The sequence below is a fragment of the Dermacentor variabilis genome, chromosome 2 (assembly GCF_050947875.1).
Source record: "Dermacentor variabilis isolate Ectoservices chromosome 2, ASM5094787v1, whole genome shotgun sequence".
In the NCBI taxonomy this organism is placed as follows: domain Eukaryota; kingdom Metazoa; phylum Arthropoda; class Arachnida; order Ixodida; family Ixodidae; genus Dermacentor; species Dermacentor variabilis.
The window spans coordinates 6,434,717-6,450,174 of NC_134569.1; the positions used below are offsets into that span (position 1 = coordinate 6,434,717).

Sequence of the window (15,458 nt, forward strand, 5' to 3'; positions counted from 1 at the left end):
AACTTATCGCCGTTGGACTTTATGCGGAACCTCACGGCGACGGCGACGGCAGAAACGCGCTTGGAGTATGCGTATAATTGCTATCGCAGTGAAAAAGAAGAAGAGACGGGTCGCCAAACAGGCGAGCTTACATGCGGAGCTGGCCTCGCTCGCTTCGGTGGCGTGTCTGGCGCATGACGCATGCATCTGGCGCGTCTGGCGTGCCGTTAGCTTGTTGCTAGGTGACGCAAGAAAAGCCGCAAGGTATAGAAGTTATTTTATATTCAAATCGTTTCAGTTTTAGCAGCAAATAATAAAAAATAAATACAATGTCTGTTAATTTCATTTCACATTGGCCTTTTTTTTTCCGATGCTCAAGGCAGCTAACGGACGACATTAATACTAGCGTGACGTATTTCCTGTTGCCAATTGTCGCCGAGCGTCCCCGCTTGTTGAATTCTCCCCACCCCACGCCACCCTGGCCCCCCTCGGAAGCGCAGATGAGAGGGCCCACTCGGCTGCGGGCTGGTGGCTTGAACCATGGAGGAACGGAAAAGATAGGAGGGAGCATACCGCAACTAACCGCAACGCAATTGAAGCCAAACCTGGTGGCACAGCACGTGATCGCACGTTAAAATGCGCGGTTGATATTAGTATTCCCGCTCTGCAGGCAGAATTACGGCGGGGTAGCTGAACAAGCGCGCACCGAATAAAAACTACTAACATAGAAACAACAGCTCGATTTCGGCGAGTTGGTTCATACTGAATAATGTAGGTATAGTGCAACAATTTTACGGGAAGGAAAAACTAAGAGAAAGGAAACAAAGCTGACTTGGTATAGCTGCTGGGGACCAAACGTCTCAGAAAATCGCGATTCGTGCTCCGTGATTTCGACGCAAGAGGTCACGGGCCACCACTGTGACTTCACGGAGCGCTCGCTTGCCAAGGCTGGTAGCGTGACGTGTGCTCTCTCGTATATTTTTCCTTTCTCCATGGCTGGAACCATAGCTGCGGATGCCGTGGCCGCCGGCAACTCGGTGCATGCGCACGCCGTCCGCTCCTCCTCTGCTTGCGCTTTGTTTTTTCGGCCCCCGCGCCGCGTTCGCGCTCATCTTTCGCTGTGTCCGTTCGCTCGGTTACGCCGAGAATGCGCACAGTGCAACGGACGAGCGTCGACAATGTTGCCACTTTGCCTTTACCAGATGGCCTCGCGCTACGTGAAATGTCGCACAGCTATTGATACACATGCGACACAGCACTTTTATTGCTTACATCCGTTTTCCTTTTTCAGAATTATCAGTGGTACATTTCACACTTCTGAGCATCGGATTGGCGCAGCACACAGAACTGCGAAGGCAAACCGCGGCGGCGGACATAACATTGTCACAGGTCAGGCAAGTATTGTCACAACAATTGGCGATGTTACATAGACCGTGCTTATAACGATACATAGATTAACTTACACAATGTTTATACGGCATGCTATTCACCACTGCTGCCGGAGGTCTTTATTGTGTGGGCTGATTTCTTGCTCAGCATTTCGAGCTTTATTTCTCCTGGATTCTGGAACAAAAGATTTTGAGGAGGACTACATTCGCACTACGTACCACAACGCACGGTGGCCTTTCGTCTCCGTCCTGCTGTGGCCCACGGACCATCGCGAACGCGCCAGCTTCGCGCAGGCCAACCAAAGCAACGCGCGACCTATCAAGCTCTACGATTTGCACGTTCAGGATGGTCTTCGCGATTCACCACTGCAGGACATGTCACTCGACAGTAGTATGTGCACCTGCGCAGTTGCGCGTCCATCATGCCGCGCCGTTCCACAGCATCTGTATGGAAGGCCCCCTACACAGTTTCAGTGAGCGCGGCAGGGTGGCTGCGATGGTGGCATCTAACCGTTTCGTCTTCGTCGTCCAAGCTAGTCGATATGGTTTACCCTGTCTGTTCAACGACCAGTTTCTGCCAATCGGCAACAACCTAATAGTTATAAACAAGCACGACCCACAAAAACTGTGTGCACCTACCCTTCACCTCTGAGCACTGTGATGTGTGGTGCGCGACATGATGCGGTGATCGGGACGGCCAGGAGCAGACGACGCTGAATGCACGCGCGCCGAGGTGGAAGAAGGAAAACAACGACGCCGAAGAGCGTCCGGCACGAGAACGCGCGGTGCATGAAAAACAACAAAAAGAAGAAAAGCAACCAATTAGAAAAGACCACGGGGCGTAAGGCAGCCAATCCGAGAATGCCTAATCGGCCAGACAGAAGAAAAAGCGTGGTGCGCTGGCAGAAGGGAGGACACGCAAGGGGACGCAGGGGAGACGCCAGGAGAGTTCCAGGAAGCAACGGCAGGAGGAGGTCAACCACCGGAGCGGTCGATGAAGACGGGCCGTCGGGTTCCCGACCCGAGCCACCAGGACTTCACCCGACCGCGGCCTCCTGCCAACCTGTTCCTGTGCGTCGCCCGTCTACCTGAGCGTGCCGCCAGCTCCTCAAGGCCGGTGAGCTTCTGCGCCAGTGGGCAGGACGAGAACAGTCGGGCTACGGGCCCGAGTTCTACGCCAGCTGCCCGGCCAGAACGCCGCCCCGTCTGTCGTGCCGCCTGCTGCCCGAGGCCGGCGTTCGAGCTTCTGTGCCCGTGGGCAGGACAAGAGCAGTCGGGCTAGGGGCCCGAGCTCTACACCCAGCTGCCCGACCAGAACGCCGCCGCCGTCTGCTCGTGCCATCGAGCCGCCTGCTTTACTTCTCCGAGACAGAGCTGGCCAGTTCCGGTCGCCCGGTCGGTCAGCTTACACCGCGACCTATGGTAAGACCGGCGCCACGCCTTTCGCCTGCTTGTCGCCGCGTCGCCGCGTCGAGACTGTTACGCGTCCCTGCCCTCGGGGCAAGCCCGGACTCGCGTACTCATTAACCGCATGCAAGCCCCATGTGTGTTTCTTTCTGCGATTATGCCTATTTGAGTGTTTCTTTTATGTTTTCTATTTTCTTCTACTTATTCTAAGCTTTTTTTTTTGTTTCATTAAAAGTTTGTGTGTGGGTTCAAACCAACGGCTTTGTCCTCAATTGGGTTCTCGGAGGCTCTGCCTAAGAGAACCGTCATAACCTTTTGAGTGCGCGAACCTTTGTCTCATATTAGGGTCATCACAAGCACAGAGAGCGGGAGTCCACTCGCAGTTTAGTGGCCTTGCTCTACTAATGCAATCATCAGCCTATTTTATGTCCACTGCAGGACGAAGGCCTCTCCCTGCGATCTCCAATTACCCCTGGCCTGCGCCAACTGATTCCAACTAGCGCCCTCAAATTTCATCATTTCATCGCGCCACCTAGCCTTCTACCGTCCTCGACTGCGCTTCCCTTTTCTTTGCGCCCATTCTGTTTATTGCGTGGGCTGATTTCTTGCTCAGCATTTCCAGCTTTATTTCTCCTGAATTCTGGAACAAAAGCTTTTGAGCAGTACATTCGTACTACGTACCACAACGCATGCTTGAGAACAAGATTACGTGTGACTGCGATGGTGGCCTTTCGTCTCCGTCCTGCTGTCTTCTGTGGCCCACGGACCATAGCGAACGCGCCAGTTTCTAACTTACGCATTACATGACCTGCCGAGAGAGAGAGAGAGTAAACTTTAATGACGACCAGCAGTTCAGTCGGCTGGGCCTAGGCCTCCCACGATGGGACGTCGAGGTCTTGCCTCTTCGCCGCTTCGTAGGCCTGCTGGGTCGCCCAGAGTTAGTCGTCGAGATGGGAGCTGCGCAGGGCGGCGTGCCATCTCGACGAGAGGGTCACAGAATTAAGGTCTTGGTATTGATCTTTGCACTCCCATAGCATGTGGGGGAGTGTTGCCGATTCAGTTTTACAGACCTTGCACGTCTGGCTCGGGTAGATGTCGGGGTATATAGTGTGATAGCGTGTGAGGGAGGGGTATGTCGAGCTATTTAATCCGCTCTCTTTCTGTCTCTTAACGTCGTACCTAGCATTCTTCGTTCCATCGCTCTTTGCGCGGCGCTTAATTTGTTCTCAAGCTTATTTGTCAGTCTCCAAGTTTCTGCCCCATATGTCTATATACTAATGTAAATGCTGGGCTAATTGGAAAATAAGGGCTAATTTTTTCAAGCTAGAATAACAACTTCAGATGAGCAGTGATATCCGGATCACCCATAAAACATGTCCTAGTCATTCAAGTTTCGTTCTGAAACCAGTGACACAGACAGATCTGTACCGAAGAAAGAGCTGTTTTAAACGCGCAACACCGCTTGTCGTCCGGGAAATAGTTTGTTGTATACAACTGTAAGTGGCCCAGGACTTGGGGCTCGACTCTGTTTCAGGGGTTAAGAGCAGATGCACTCCGTTTTTGTGGGTGGAGCTTGTTTGTAATTCTTAGGTTGTCAACGACTGTAGTGCATGCTATGCCCACAGAACCCCCGTTTTCCCGTTGATTCTGTCTGTTGTGTGTCGATTTGCATCGACATCACATTTTGAGGGGAAGCTTTAGCTCGGGCCCAACTCCGACGCGGCCTATTCAAATACATGTAAAACGCAGAAATGCTTTTCTGAGATAACCCCTGGACCGATTTCAATGAAGTTTATTGCATTTGAGAGATAATGGTAAATTCTAGCGACTGTTGGAAGCGGAATTTCGATTCAGGGCATTTATTTTGCAAAAGGATCGAATTTTGAAAATTTCGAAAGTTGGAAGAGTGAGTGAGTAAAGACTCTATTTGAAAGCAAGGTGTTGACGGATGGGACCTTGCTGTTAGGCAGCCACGAGCCCCTGCGCTCGGGCGGCTTCTTCTGCTCTCTTGGTGGCCTGCAGGTCAGGGATGGAGCTGAGCCACACGGCCTCCCACTGCTCAGTATTACTTATGTCGTGATTTGTGTGATTCTCTGCTGGGCACGACCACATAATATGGAACAGATCCGCTTTTTTCTTACAATGGTTACATGTATTAGGGCATTGGTCCGGGTAGTAGTGGTGATAGGCTACGGGGTTGGGGTAGGTGTTTGTCTGAAGTCGTCTCCAAGCTACTTCTTGTCGCTTGTTAAGCGATTTGTGTGCTGGCGGGTACACTGCCCTGGCTGACCTGTAGTGCTGAGTTATTTCCTGGTAACTGACCATGCGATCCCTCTCTAATGCTAGCGTGAGCCGTCCGGGTGCTCGGCTGACGAGTCCTCGAGCGGCGGTGTGGGCGGCATCGTTGCCGGGTAGGGAGGAGGGTGCTGGTGCCCAAATGATCTGGATTGGTCGTGGGTGCTGGTTGGTGTCTACTATGTGTTTTACGGGAGGCGAGATCCGACCTTTCGCAAAATTGCGTACTGCTCCTCTCGAATCGCTAATAATGTAATGACAATGTGTGGAGGCTATTGCCAAGTGATAGCCGCCTCTTCCGCTGTTTCAGAGCTTCTGGTGCGGATTGAACCACCAGCGCGTATTTGACCTGAGGAGCCCACCACTGCGAGAGACATACAGTTGTGTTCTATGTATTCTGCTGCGTCGACATAGACTACGTCTTTGAAGGCGTGAAATTTCTGATGTAGGGCTTTGACCGCTCGGCCGTCGGAAGCATATCTATTTCGATTCCTGCTCAGGCGTCACAAATTATGCCGCGAAACATTTCACCATGGACACTGTCCCCACTGGAAATCGTGCCATATATACCTGGAATCAGTGCGAAAAAGAAAATGCCTCAGGCAGCGACTTATCAGATAGCTTTAGAATATATGCACAAAGAATACGCAGCCGCAACGCACATTTTCACAGATGGCTCTACAACTCCACATCGTTCATCATGCGGACTTTTTGTAACCTCTACAGGGCAACGATTCTCGTTTCGTCTTTAGCGAGCGACATCATCTACTTCAGCGGAGCTATATGGCATTAAGGAGGCCCTTGTGTATGTACTTCGACAGCAGCCGCCAAGGACATGGGTGATTTTCACAGACTCAAAAGGAGCCCTACAAAGTATCTGGAACAGGCACAAGCGTTGCAATAATCAACCAGCAGCATTTGACATTGCTTATCTTCACCACAGGGCTAAGATTGCTGGGCATTGCATAAAGTTCCAGTGGATACCTGGCCATGCCGGCATTTCGGGAAATGAAAGAGCGGACGAAGCCGCCAGAAATGGACTCCAATACCGCAAGTTCAAAAGAACATATTTTACAAAAGCCGATGCTTCAAACATGGCAAAAAAATATGCCTATCAAGAAAAAGACCGCATCTTGAATCTGCCGCTTCACCAAGATAACTTCCTACGTTACATTGACCCAGAAATGAGACCAAAAATTCCACGACCACTTCCTCGACACTCAGAGACATTGTACCATCGTCTTCGACTGAACGTGGCATACACGAACAATTATCTGTACAGCATAGGACTTACCACTAACCCATACTGTGATAACTGTCGCAACTTAGAGACAATTGAGCACATATTACTAGAATGTCCCGCGTACCGCGACGAGAGACAATCTTTTGAGCACCAAATGGACTTGATTTGCCACGAACCGTTAACGTTACCGAGCATCTTAGGTCCAATGCCCGGCCCTTCAAAACAGCGACGGGTTTTGGATTTATTGTTCAATTACCTGACAGAAATTGGTCAAATAGGAAAGCTTTAAACATTGCATCCTTCCTCTACAAAAGCTTAAATTTACCCGCCATGTCACCTGTAAATATTAGTATCAGGTCCACTCGGACATTTCATATTTACTTTTATCCTTTTTTTCTCGAACTCTTTTCTGGAATCTTTTAATCCCATTCCCCATCCCTGTACAGAGTAGCATGCCAGCAGTTATATACGCGCCGGCAAAATTCTCTGTTTTTCCAATAAAGAGCCCTCTCTCTCTCTCTCTTGTGGAATGCGGGGTCGCTGTTTTTAGGGAGTGGGTTAATTTTGAGGTGGCGCCTCTGATCATGAGGAATGTCTACTTTAGTGTTTTGCATCGACTCGTAGTTGATGCCGAGATTCTGGAGGATGTTTCGCCCGGCGGCACTCTGAGCTAGCCTTTCGTATTGAGATATAAGGTGCGCTTCCACAAGTTCCTCGAGGGTGTTGTGCACACCTAGGGCTTGCAATTTAGCGTTGGCTGTTCTTATAGGTAGCCCACGAGCCTGTTCATAGGCCCTCCGGACAATTCTCTCTATTTTCTCTCTCTCAGCCGCTTTGAGGCATAGGTATGGAGTGATGCGGCTGAGTACGAAGGCTTGTTCCAACCTTATGAGGTCGGCTTCTTTCATGCCAGAGTGTCGGATGGCAATTCTTGAGATGAGTCGCATCGTCTCTTGAACGCATGCTTCTAGTTATGAATTGTGTTGCCGTTGCGCCCGTGAGCTTTCATGAAAAGGCCGAGTACATGGATGGTGGTCACCACCGGGGTCGCGCCTCATCCGGCTTGCACAGTGATTTCTGGGGGTGGTGCAGTGTCGGATTTACAATTTGTAGGGGCTCTGAGTAGGAAGAGTTCTGATTTTTGCGGGGAGCAGGCGAGGCCTTTTTCGGTCACGTACTTTTCAACCGTGTCTACAGCTTGTTATAGCGTGGTTTCTATATCTCCATCGCTACCTTTAACCACCCACAGGGTGATGTCGTCGGCATACAGACTGTGGTATAGATCTGGAATCTGATTAAGTTGTTCCGGTAATCGTAGCATTGCTAAATTAAAGAGGAATGGGGACAAGACTGATCCCTGTGGTGTGCCACGACTTCCAAGAGGGATCTTGTACGACTGTAGCTCTCCGAATCTTAGTTCCGCTGTGCGGTGGTTTAGGAAATCTTTAATGTAGTCGTAGGCCCTCTGGCCTACACCTAGGTACTGCAGATTCTCCAATATAGCATGATGTGCTACGTTGTCAAAGGCCTTTGTAAGATCAAGGCCCAGGACAGCCCGGGTACCATTCTTGGATATGTGGTCCAGAACTTGATGTTTAAGCGGAAGCATGACGTCTTGCGTGGAAAGTTTTGGGCGAAAGCCAATTACGGAGTTCGGGAATAGGTTGTTGTTCTCCGCAAAATTGTGGAGGCGGTTAAGTATGACATCATCATCATCATCAGCCTGGTTACGCCCACTGCAGGGCAAAGGCCTCTCCCATACTTCTCCAACTATCCCGGTAATGTACTAATTGTGGCCATGTTGTCCCTGCAAACTTCTTAATCTCATCCGCCCACCTAACTTACTGCCGCCCTCTGCTACGCTTCCCTTCCCTTGGAATCCATTCCGTAACTCTTAATGACCATCGGTTATCTTCCCTCCTCATCACGTGTCCTGCCCATTCCCATTTCTTTCTCTTGATTTCAACTAAGATGTCACTTACTGGCGTTTGTTCCCTCACCCAATCTGCTCTTTTCTTATCCCTTAACGTTACACCTATAATTCTTCTTTCCATAGCTCGTTGCGTCGTCCTCAATTTAAGTAGAACCCTTCTCGTAAGCCTCCAGGTTTCTGCCCCGTACGTGAGTACTGGTAAGACACAGCTGTTATAAACTTTTCTCTTCAGGGATAATCGCACGAGGTCAGAGAGATCGGGCGTAAGCTCTCGAGCTGTAGTCGCTTACCAGGTTTAGATATGAATATTATTTGTGCATGCTTCCATTGCGAGGGGATAGAACCTGTTTCCCAACAGCGGTTGAAGTACTCTGTTAGGGCAGTTATAGATGCGTCGTCTAGATTTCGGAGGGTCTTATTATGCCATCGGGGCCTGGTGCAGATTTAGTTCGGAGTTTCAGCAAGACGGCTCCTACTTCAGCCTCTAGAATGGGTGCGTCTAGTTTAAGATTCTGCGGACCAGCGTATGGCTTCTGGTGGATTTGTGCATTTTTGCCGATGTACCGGGTTCTGAGCTCTGTCAGGAGCTCATCGTTCGTGCCCTGGTATTGGTGAGTGATCTTATTGAGTTATTTCCTCTGCTCAGATTTACTCTTTTCCGGGTCCATAAGATATCGGAGGAGATTCCACGTTTTGGATAGACAGAGTTGTCCTTGCATGCTGTCGCATACTTTCTCCCATTGGTGTTTGGTTAATTGGTTAGCGTAGTCCTCGATTTCCATGTTGATTTGCGCGATGCACAAGCGGAGTGTACGGTTTAGTATATTCTTTTTCCAGCGGGTTTGCATGCTCTTTTTGGCTTCCTACAAGTGTAGGAGGCGGCTATCCACCTCGACCAGACCATCGCCTTCAGAGATTTCCCTCGTGGCGCGTTTCACGCAATCTCTGAGATCCCCGATCCAGGCCTCGAGATTGTTTATATGCTCGGTGGCGGTTGTCTCCCGAATCTGGTGGAAGCGGTCCCATTCCATGAGCGAGACTCGTTTGCCCTTCTTGCGGGATGGACCCGCCTGAATGTGGATTTCTATGATATAATGATCGCTACCGAGGCTTTCCCCGGTATTAGTCCAATCATAGTTGCCTATGTTTTTGATGAAAGTTAGGTCGGGAGTGGTGTCAACACTGACACTATTCCCGATACCGGTGGGTGTCTGGGGGTCTGTGATGGGAGTCAGTCCCTGTTGTTGGACTTCTAGCCAAAGATTACGACCTTTGACTACATCTGTGCGGTATCCCCATGCAGTTGGGGAGCGTTAGTCACCTAGTAATAATATGGCCTTTTTTTGGAGATTCTGAGAGCCTTTCCAAATAGAGTTCCGAACTTGTGGCGTCGGCACTTTGGGCTACTATAGACATTAAGGACGAATATGCTCCCACCCTCCTTATGTTTAGCGATGAGTTCAGTAAAGACGTGGTCTATGTCGACTTCTTCAATATCATGTTTAATGGCTGTTGCATTTCTGTGAACTAGAATAGCGGTGGTGGAATCCGACCCAGAAGCATTATAGGATTCTACCCTGCCAATTTTGCGTGGCCTCCCGTCTCCTGAAGGGCAATGATATCCGGCGCCTCCTTACCCCGAACGAACTGCTGAAGGTTTCCCCTATTTGGGGCGAAACCCACAGCAGTTCCACAGCCAGATCTTGTAGCTAGAAGTGTGAGCCATATTGAGGTGGCTGGGATTCAGCGATCGGTGCGGAGATTTCGGATATGGATGGGCGGTCATAGTGTTTGGATGCCACGCCCTTAAGGGAGCCGGAGGCCGTGGATGTGAATCTCGACTCCCAAAGAAGGACTTTGGCTTCGGTCGCGGCTACCCGAGACTCTAGGTTGGTGGTTCTGGTTTCCAGAGCGTCTATAGACGTGCGCTTATTTGTTGCAAGTGGGCACCATTCTCCTGATGTTGCTGAAGCATCTGGTTGGCAAGTTCAGTAATCATATGTTCGTTTCTCGAATCTTGGGGATATGTCTGATACTGAGCATTGGGAGAAGAGACCATGTTAGCCCAGCTCACCTGCGGAGCGCTGTTAGTCGGGATCGTTCGTCTCCCGGAACTCGACCGGTCCCGCGACGTCCCGCCGGAGTCGGTGGCGCTCGGACTTGAGCTTAGCCTCGGGTAAGATCGAGATCGGCTCCTGCTGCTCGATCCTCCGGGAAAAAAGCTTGCACTGCTTTCTTGACTTTCTGCGTCGATCGGCGTTCTCGCGATCTACTTTGCCTGCCCTCGTTGGGGTGGCTCTGTTTTTCCATCGCGAGTTTTTGCCACTGTCGTTGTCGGATGATGTAGGGGATTTGGAAACGCATCATGCATTGCTTTGAGCCGGAGAGATGGTTGCCGTTGCAGATAGCGCACACTAGTTCACAGTCATGGTCCGTTGGCGGGTTTTGCTTGCCGCACCGAATACAACATTTCTCGGTCGGGGTTGGGCACACATCGTCCCGGTGGCCGACTTTTCGGCAGATTCCGCACACTTCGATCTTCTTCTTGTACAGAAGACATCGGTACGCAGTATTTCGGTAGTTGATGTAGTGTGGTACTTTTTCACCTTGAAAAACGATGATAACTGAGGACGTCTTGCCCATGCGCCTGGCATGCAAGACCCGGGTGATGTTACGCGCCAAACTTCTAGTAATGTCTTCTTGTGAGTCGTAATCCGGAATTCCATGGATAATTCCTTTGGCGGAGTTTTCGGGCGCCGTAATGTAGGTAGTCATGCTGAATCTTTTCTCTTGTAGTTTGAGCTCTTTGATTTGGCCGTACTTGACGGCGTTGTCTTCTCTTGGTGTGCTGACAATAATGATAGTTTGGCTGGTGTTGATTCGGATCGTGTCTTCTAGTTGCGTCGCCGCTTCCAGAGCGGCCGTTCTCATGATGTTGTCGGTGATGAGTGCGGAGCTCCGGCTGGCTGTATAGAATCCGTCACGTGGTCGGAGAACCACGTTGAAGTCGTCATCCGGCAGCTGTGGAGGCTTCGGCACTTGCCGACGCGTACCGAACTAGTTCTTGTACGCGGTATGGCGTTGTATTCGGTAAGGCTTGGTTTGCTTCGCTTTAGGTTCTTATAGGCGACGAGCCACCCTGCCTCGTTTAGTTCTTCTGGGGCGACTTCAGTCCCCTCCACTTCTATTTCCATAGCTGCCTGATGAGTTGGTATCGATGCCGGGCTGCCGAACCAGCGTTAGGGCTAACGCGGCGGCCGGCGAACCGGGCACGAAATGTGGCGTTTTATGGATGGATATGGAAGCACTCGCCGAGACGTTGAGCTCTTCGTCGTCCGGATGACTTCCCGCAGTCGTGGTGATGGTTACTTCCAGGCAATCTATAGGTTGACGGTCGCTGTGGGGTGAAAAAGTCGGAGCTCTTGTCTTGTCTTGTGTCCCAGACAGTGGGGCGTACCCAGTATGGTGGATTGGCCAAGAAGCAGGCAGTTTTCCGTGAGGTTAGAAGTATAGGGAAACTAGATTTGAATAATGGAGCGTGGGACGATAGAACTGTACTTTAGACTTGCAATGAAAATATTGTTAAGAATATTGATAAATAATTTAACGTAAAGAAATGAAATAATAGAAAATATAGATAATTGTAGAAAATCAGCAAGGTACTCTTTTTGTCTCTCTAATAAAATTGTAAACTGCAAGAAAAGCATCCCTGTGGCTGGATCCCAGCGAAGTCGCCCCAAAAGAAAGAATGCTTGGCGAGGTTAGCGATAGGCCAAGTTTGTTTCTTTGTCTTAGAAAGCGGCGGCATGAGAGAAAATAATGTTCGATAGTTTCAGGTGCACTGCAAAATGAACATAGAGGGGACATAGCGAGACCAGACCTGTGTAAGTAAAAATTTAGAGGAGGTAAACGACATCTCAATTTTGTAAAAGGTACTTCCAATTGCCTTGAAGGACACCAATTAATATTCCATGGGAAGCCTAGATGGTGGAATTCAGAACACGGTGTTAGCATGAATATTGCAGAATATTTAGATATATCGAAATTTCTGTACCTAGCCGCGGTGACATAAGCTGATGCCGGCAAAACAGATATGATATGGCCGTTCAGGGATGCTCGTGCGAGTGAATCGGCCATTTCAGTCAAGTGCAACCTATGATGTCCCGGTACCCAAAGCAAACATACTTTTCGTAAGTACGGAGGTACCATCGAACGAAATGTTCTTTGAATTGCGGAATTTAAAGATGCAGTTAGTGCTCTGCATACAGATAGCGAGTCGGTCACGATAACAGCTAATGGGTCTTTTTCGGGGAGTTTTCGAAATGCTAATATCATCGCTAATAATTCTGCCTGAAATATAGGTGTGAAGTTGGGAAGGCGAAGGGAGTAGGACCATTGAAGAGATTCAGAGAAGATCCCCACTCCTGCCTTCTCATTGTACACAGAAGCGTCAGTAGCTATTACGTTGTCAGTGGTTAGCTGGTGTAGGTGGCCGTGTAAGATAATTAAATCTCACCTTGGTAATAGTTTAGCATGATTAGGAAATATGTCCTCGAACTCAGTTTTGAGGTCTGTAAAGGCATCATTTAAATGGTAAACTTGGCGTATGGATACATCCAATTTTTGTAACTGTGCTTGTGCGAATACTATCTGAGGACTGTGGAATCTCGACCACGATACTTGGAAAAACTCAGCAGGTTCAGTGGCAAAAGCATATTGCGTACGTCTTTTTAAATATTCATAAATTTTTAAAAATGTCTGAACCGTAAGTATGCGGAATCTGCAATCTAGGGTGGGTATATGAGCTTCCTGATATAAAACAGCGTTGGCAACAAATCTAGGTAGCCCAAGGCGTGACCGTAGAGCTTCTCTTTCTAAAAGTATGAGAGGTTTAATTTTGTAGGCGGGGCCACCGGAAAATATCACGCAGCCGAATTCTAATATGTGCCGAACATACATTTTATATATCATCAGTAAGGTATCCCTGCGTAGTCCAGAGCGACGGTGGCTGAGCCGGCGGTGCATAGCTACGGCTAGTTCTGCCTTTGTTTTAATATGTTCAATGTGACTGCGCCAGGTGAGTTTGCCATCGTAAATGACACCAAGGTACTTAACTTCGTCAACTTGAGGAATGATTTCCTGTCGGTATTGTAAAGATATATGCACCTGTGCAGTTAATGGGAATACTAATACCGCACTTTTGGTAATATTTAACGACATGCATAACCCCTCTAGCCATGTCTCCAGCATTCCTAAGTAATTCTGCAACGACTGTTGTAGTGAATGTATATTATTTGCGGACGTAAAAAATGCGATGTCGTCCGCGTAAACATAAACATGTACTTCCGGACACAAAGGAATTGTGCTTAGTAAAATCGGAGTCGGAGCTCATGTGAGGTACTTCTACATTATTCTATTTCTTCTTCTCTTCTTCGAAACTTCGAAAGTTGGAAAAAAATAAAAGCACCAAGTTCAGAAATTAATAGCTCTGCGTCAAGAACAGATATCACGGTTCTGTAAACGGCATCCATTAGATCGTTCAAAGCGGGCACATTCGATTTGTCAATTTATGTCTTACGTGAATTCGTGACGTTGTGTACATCATCATCATCATAATCATCATCAGCCTGGTTACGCCCACTGCAGGGCAAAGGCCTCTCCCATACTTCTCCAACTATCCCGGTAATGTACTAATTGTGGCCATGTCGTCCCTGCAAACTTTTTAATCTCAACTAACTACCTAACTAACACACTAACACTAACACTAACAAACTAACTTTCTGCCGCCCCCTGCTACGCTTCCCTTCCCTTGGAATCCAGTCCGTAACCCTTAATGACCATCGGTTATCTTCCCTCCTCATTACATGTCCTGCCCATGCCCCCATTTCTTTTTCTTGATTTCAACTAAGATGTCAATAACTCGCGTTTATTCCCTCGCCCAATCTGCACTTTTCTTATCCCTTAACGTTACACTCATCATTCTTCTTTCCATAGCTCGTTGCGTCGTCCTCAATTTAAGTAGAACCCTTTTCGTAAGCCTCCAGGTTTCTGCCCCGTAGGTGAGTACTGGTAAGACACAGCTGTTATACACTTTTCTCTTCAGGGATAATGGCAACCTGCTGTTCATGATCTGAGAATGCCTGCCAAATGCACCCCAGCCCATTCTTATTCTTCTTATTATTTCCGTCTCATGACCCGGATCCGCCGTCACTACCTGCCCTGAGTAGATGTATTCCCTTGCCACTTCCAGTGCCTCGCTACCTATTGTAAACTGCTGTTCTCTTCCGAGACTGTTAAACATTACTTTAGTTTTCTGCAGATTAATTTTTAGAGCCACCCTTCGGCTTTGCCTCTCCAGTTCAGTGAGCATGCATTGCAATTGGTCCCTTGAGTTATAAAGCAAGGCAATATCATCAGCGAATCGCAATTTACTAAGGTATTCTCCATTATCTCTTATTCCCAATTCTTCCTAATCCAGGTCTCTGAATACCTCCTGTGAAAACGCTGTGAATAGCATTGGAGAGATCGTATCTCCCTGCCTGACGCCTTTCTTTATTGGGATTTTGCTGCTTTCTTTATGGAGGACTACGGTGGCTGTGGAGCCGCTATAGATATCTTTCAGTATTTTTACATACGGCTCTTCTACACCCTGATTCCGTAATGCCTCCATGACTGCTGAGGTTTCGACAGAATCAAACGCTTTCTCGTAATCAATGAAAGCTATATATAAGGGTTGGTTATATTGCGCACATTTCTCTATCACCTGATTGATAGTGTGAATATGGTCTATTGTTGAGTTGATATGACGTTGTGTACAAGGGTTCTGCAAGAGCTGTGTTTCCACATTACTAAATTTTTTTAGATTCATGTGTGACATATCGATTTTGTCCGCTTTAGATGTATTATGAGATGCAATTCACATAATTGTGATATCATTTCTCATTGCTGAGTTTCAGAGTTGTAAACTTGAGCTAATTTGGCGTGCAATAAATGAGGTAATTAACCATAGAAATATCTCGAATGACATTGGCGAATTGATTATCGACGGGTCACCAAAATCAGGCGTACTATTAGCCGATTGCTTTAACAACTTCTTCACCGAGCAAGCAACAGCAAAATATAACGCAGATGCGTGTTCTGTTATTTCAAATGAAACAACCAGCTCAGTATTTCTTAGCCCAACAGATCCATCAGAAGTATTTACCGTTCTCAT

General features: G+C 48.4%; 1 long non-coding RNA gene across 1 annotated transcript in view; it reads left to right on the forward strand.

The window, feature by feature from the left end:
- Nucleotides 1-2,260: 2,260 nt before the first annotated feature.
- The window catches only part of LOC142571312 (uncharacterized), a 57,894-nt gene continuing 44,696 nt past the window's right edge, over nucleotides 2,261-15,458 (forward strand). Inside the window, exon 1 of the long non-coding RNA XR_012825843.1 lies at nucleotides 2,261-2,789. This is a non-coding gene — a long non-coding RNA (uncharacterized LOC142571312). The remainder of the gene's footprint in view (nucleotides 2,790-15,458) is intronic.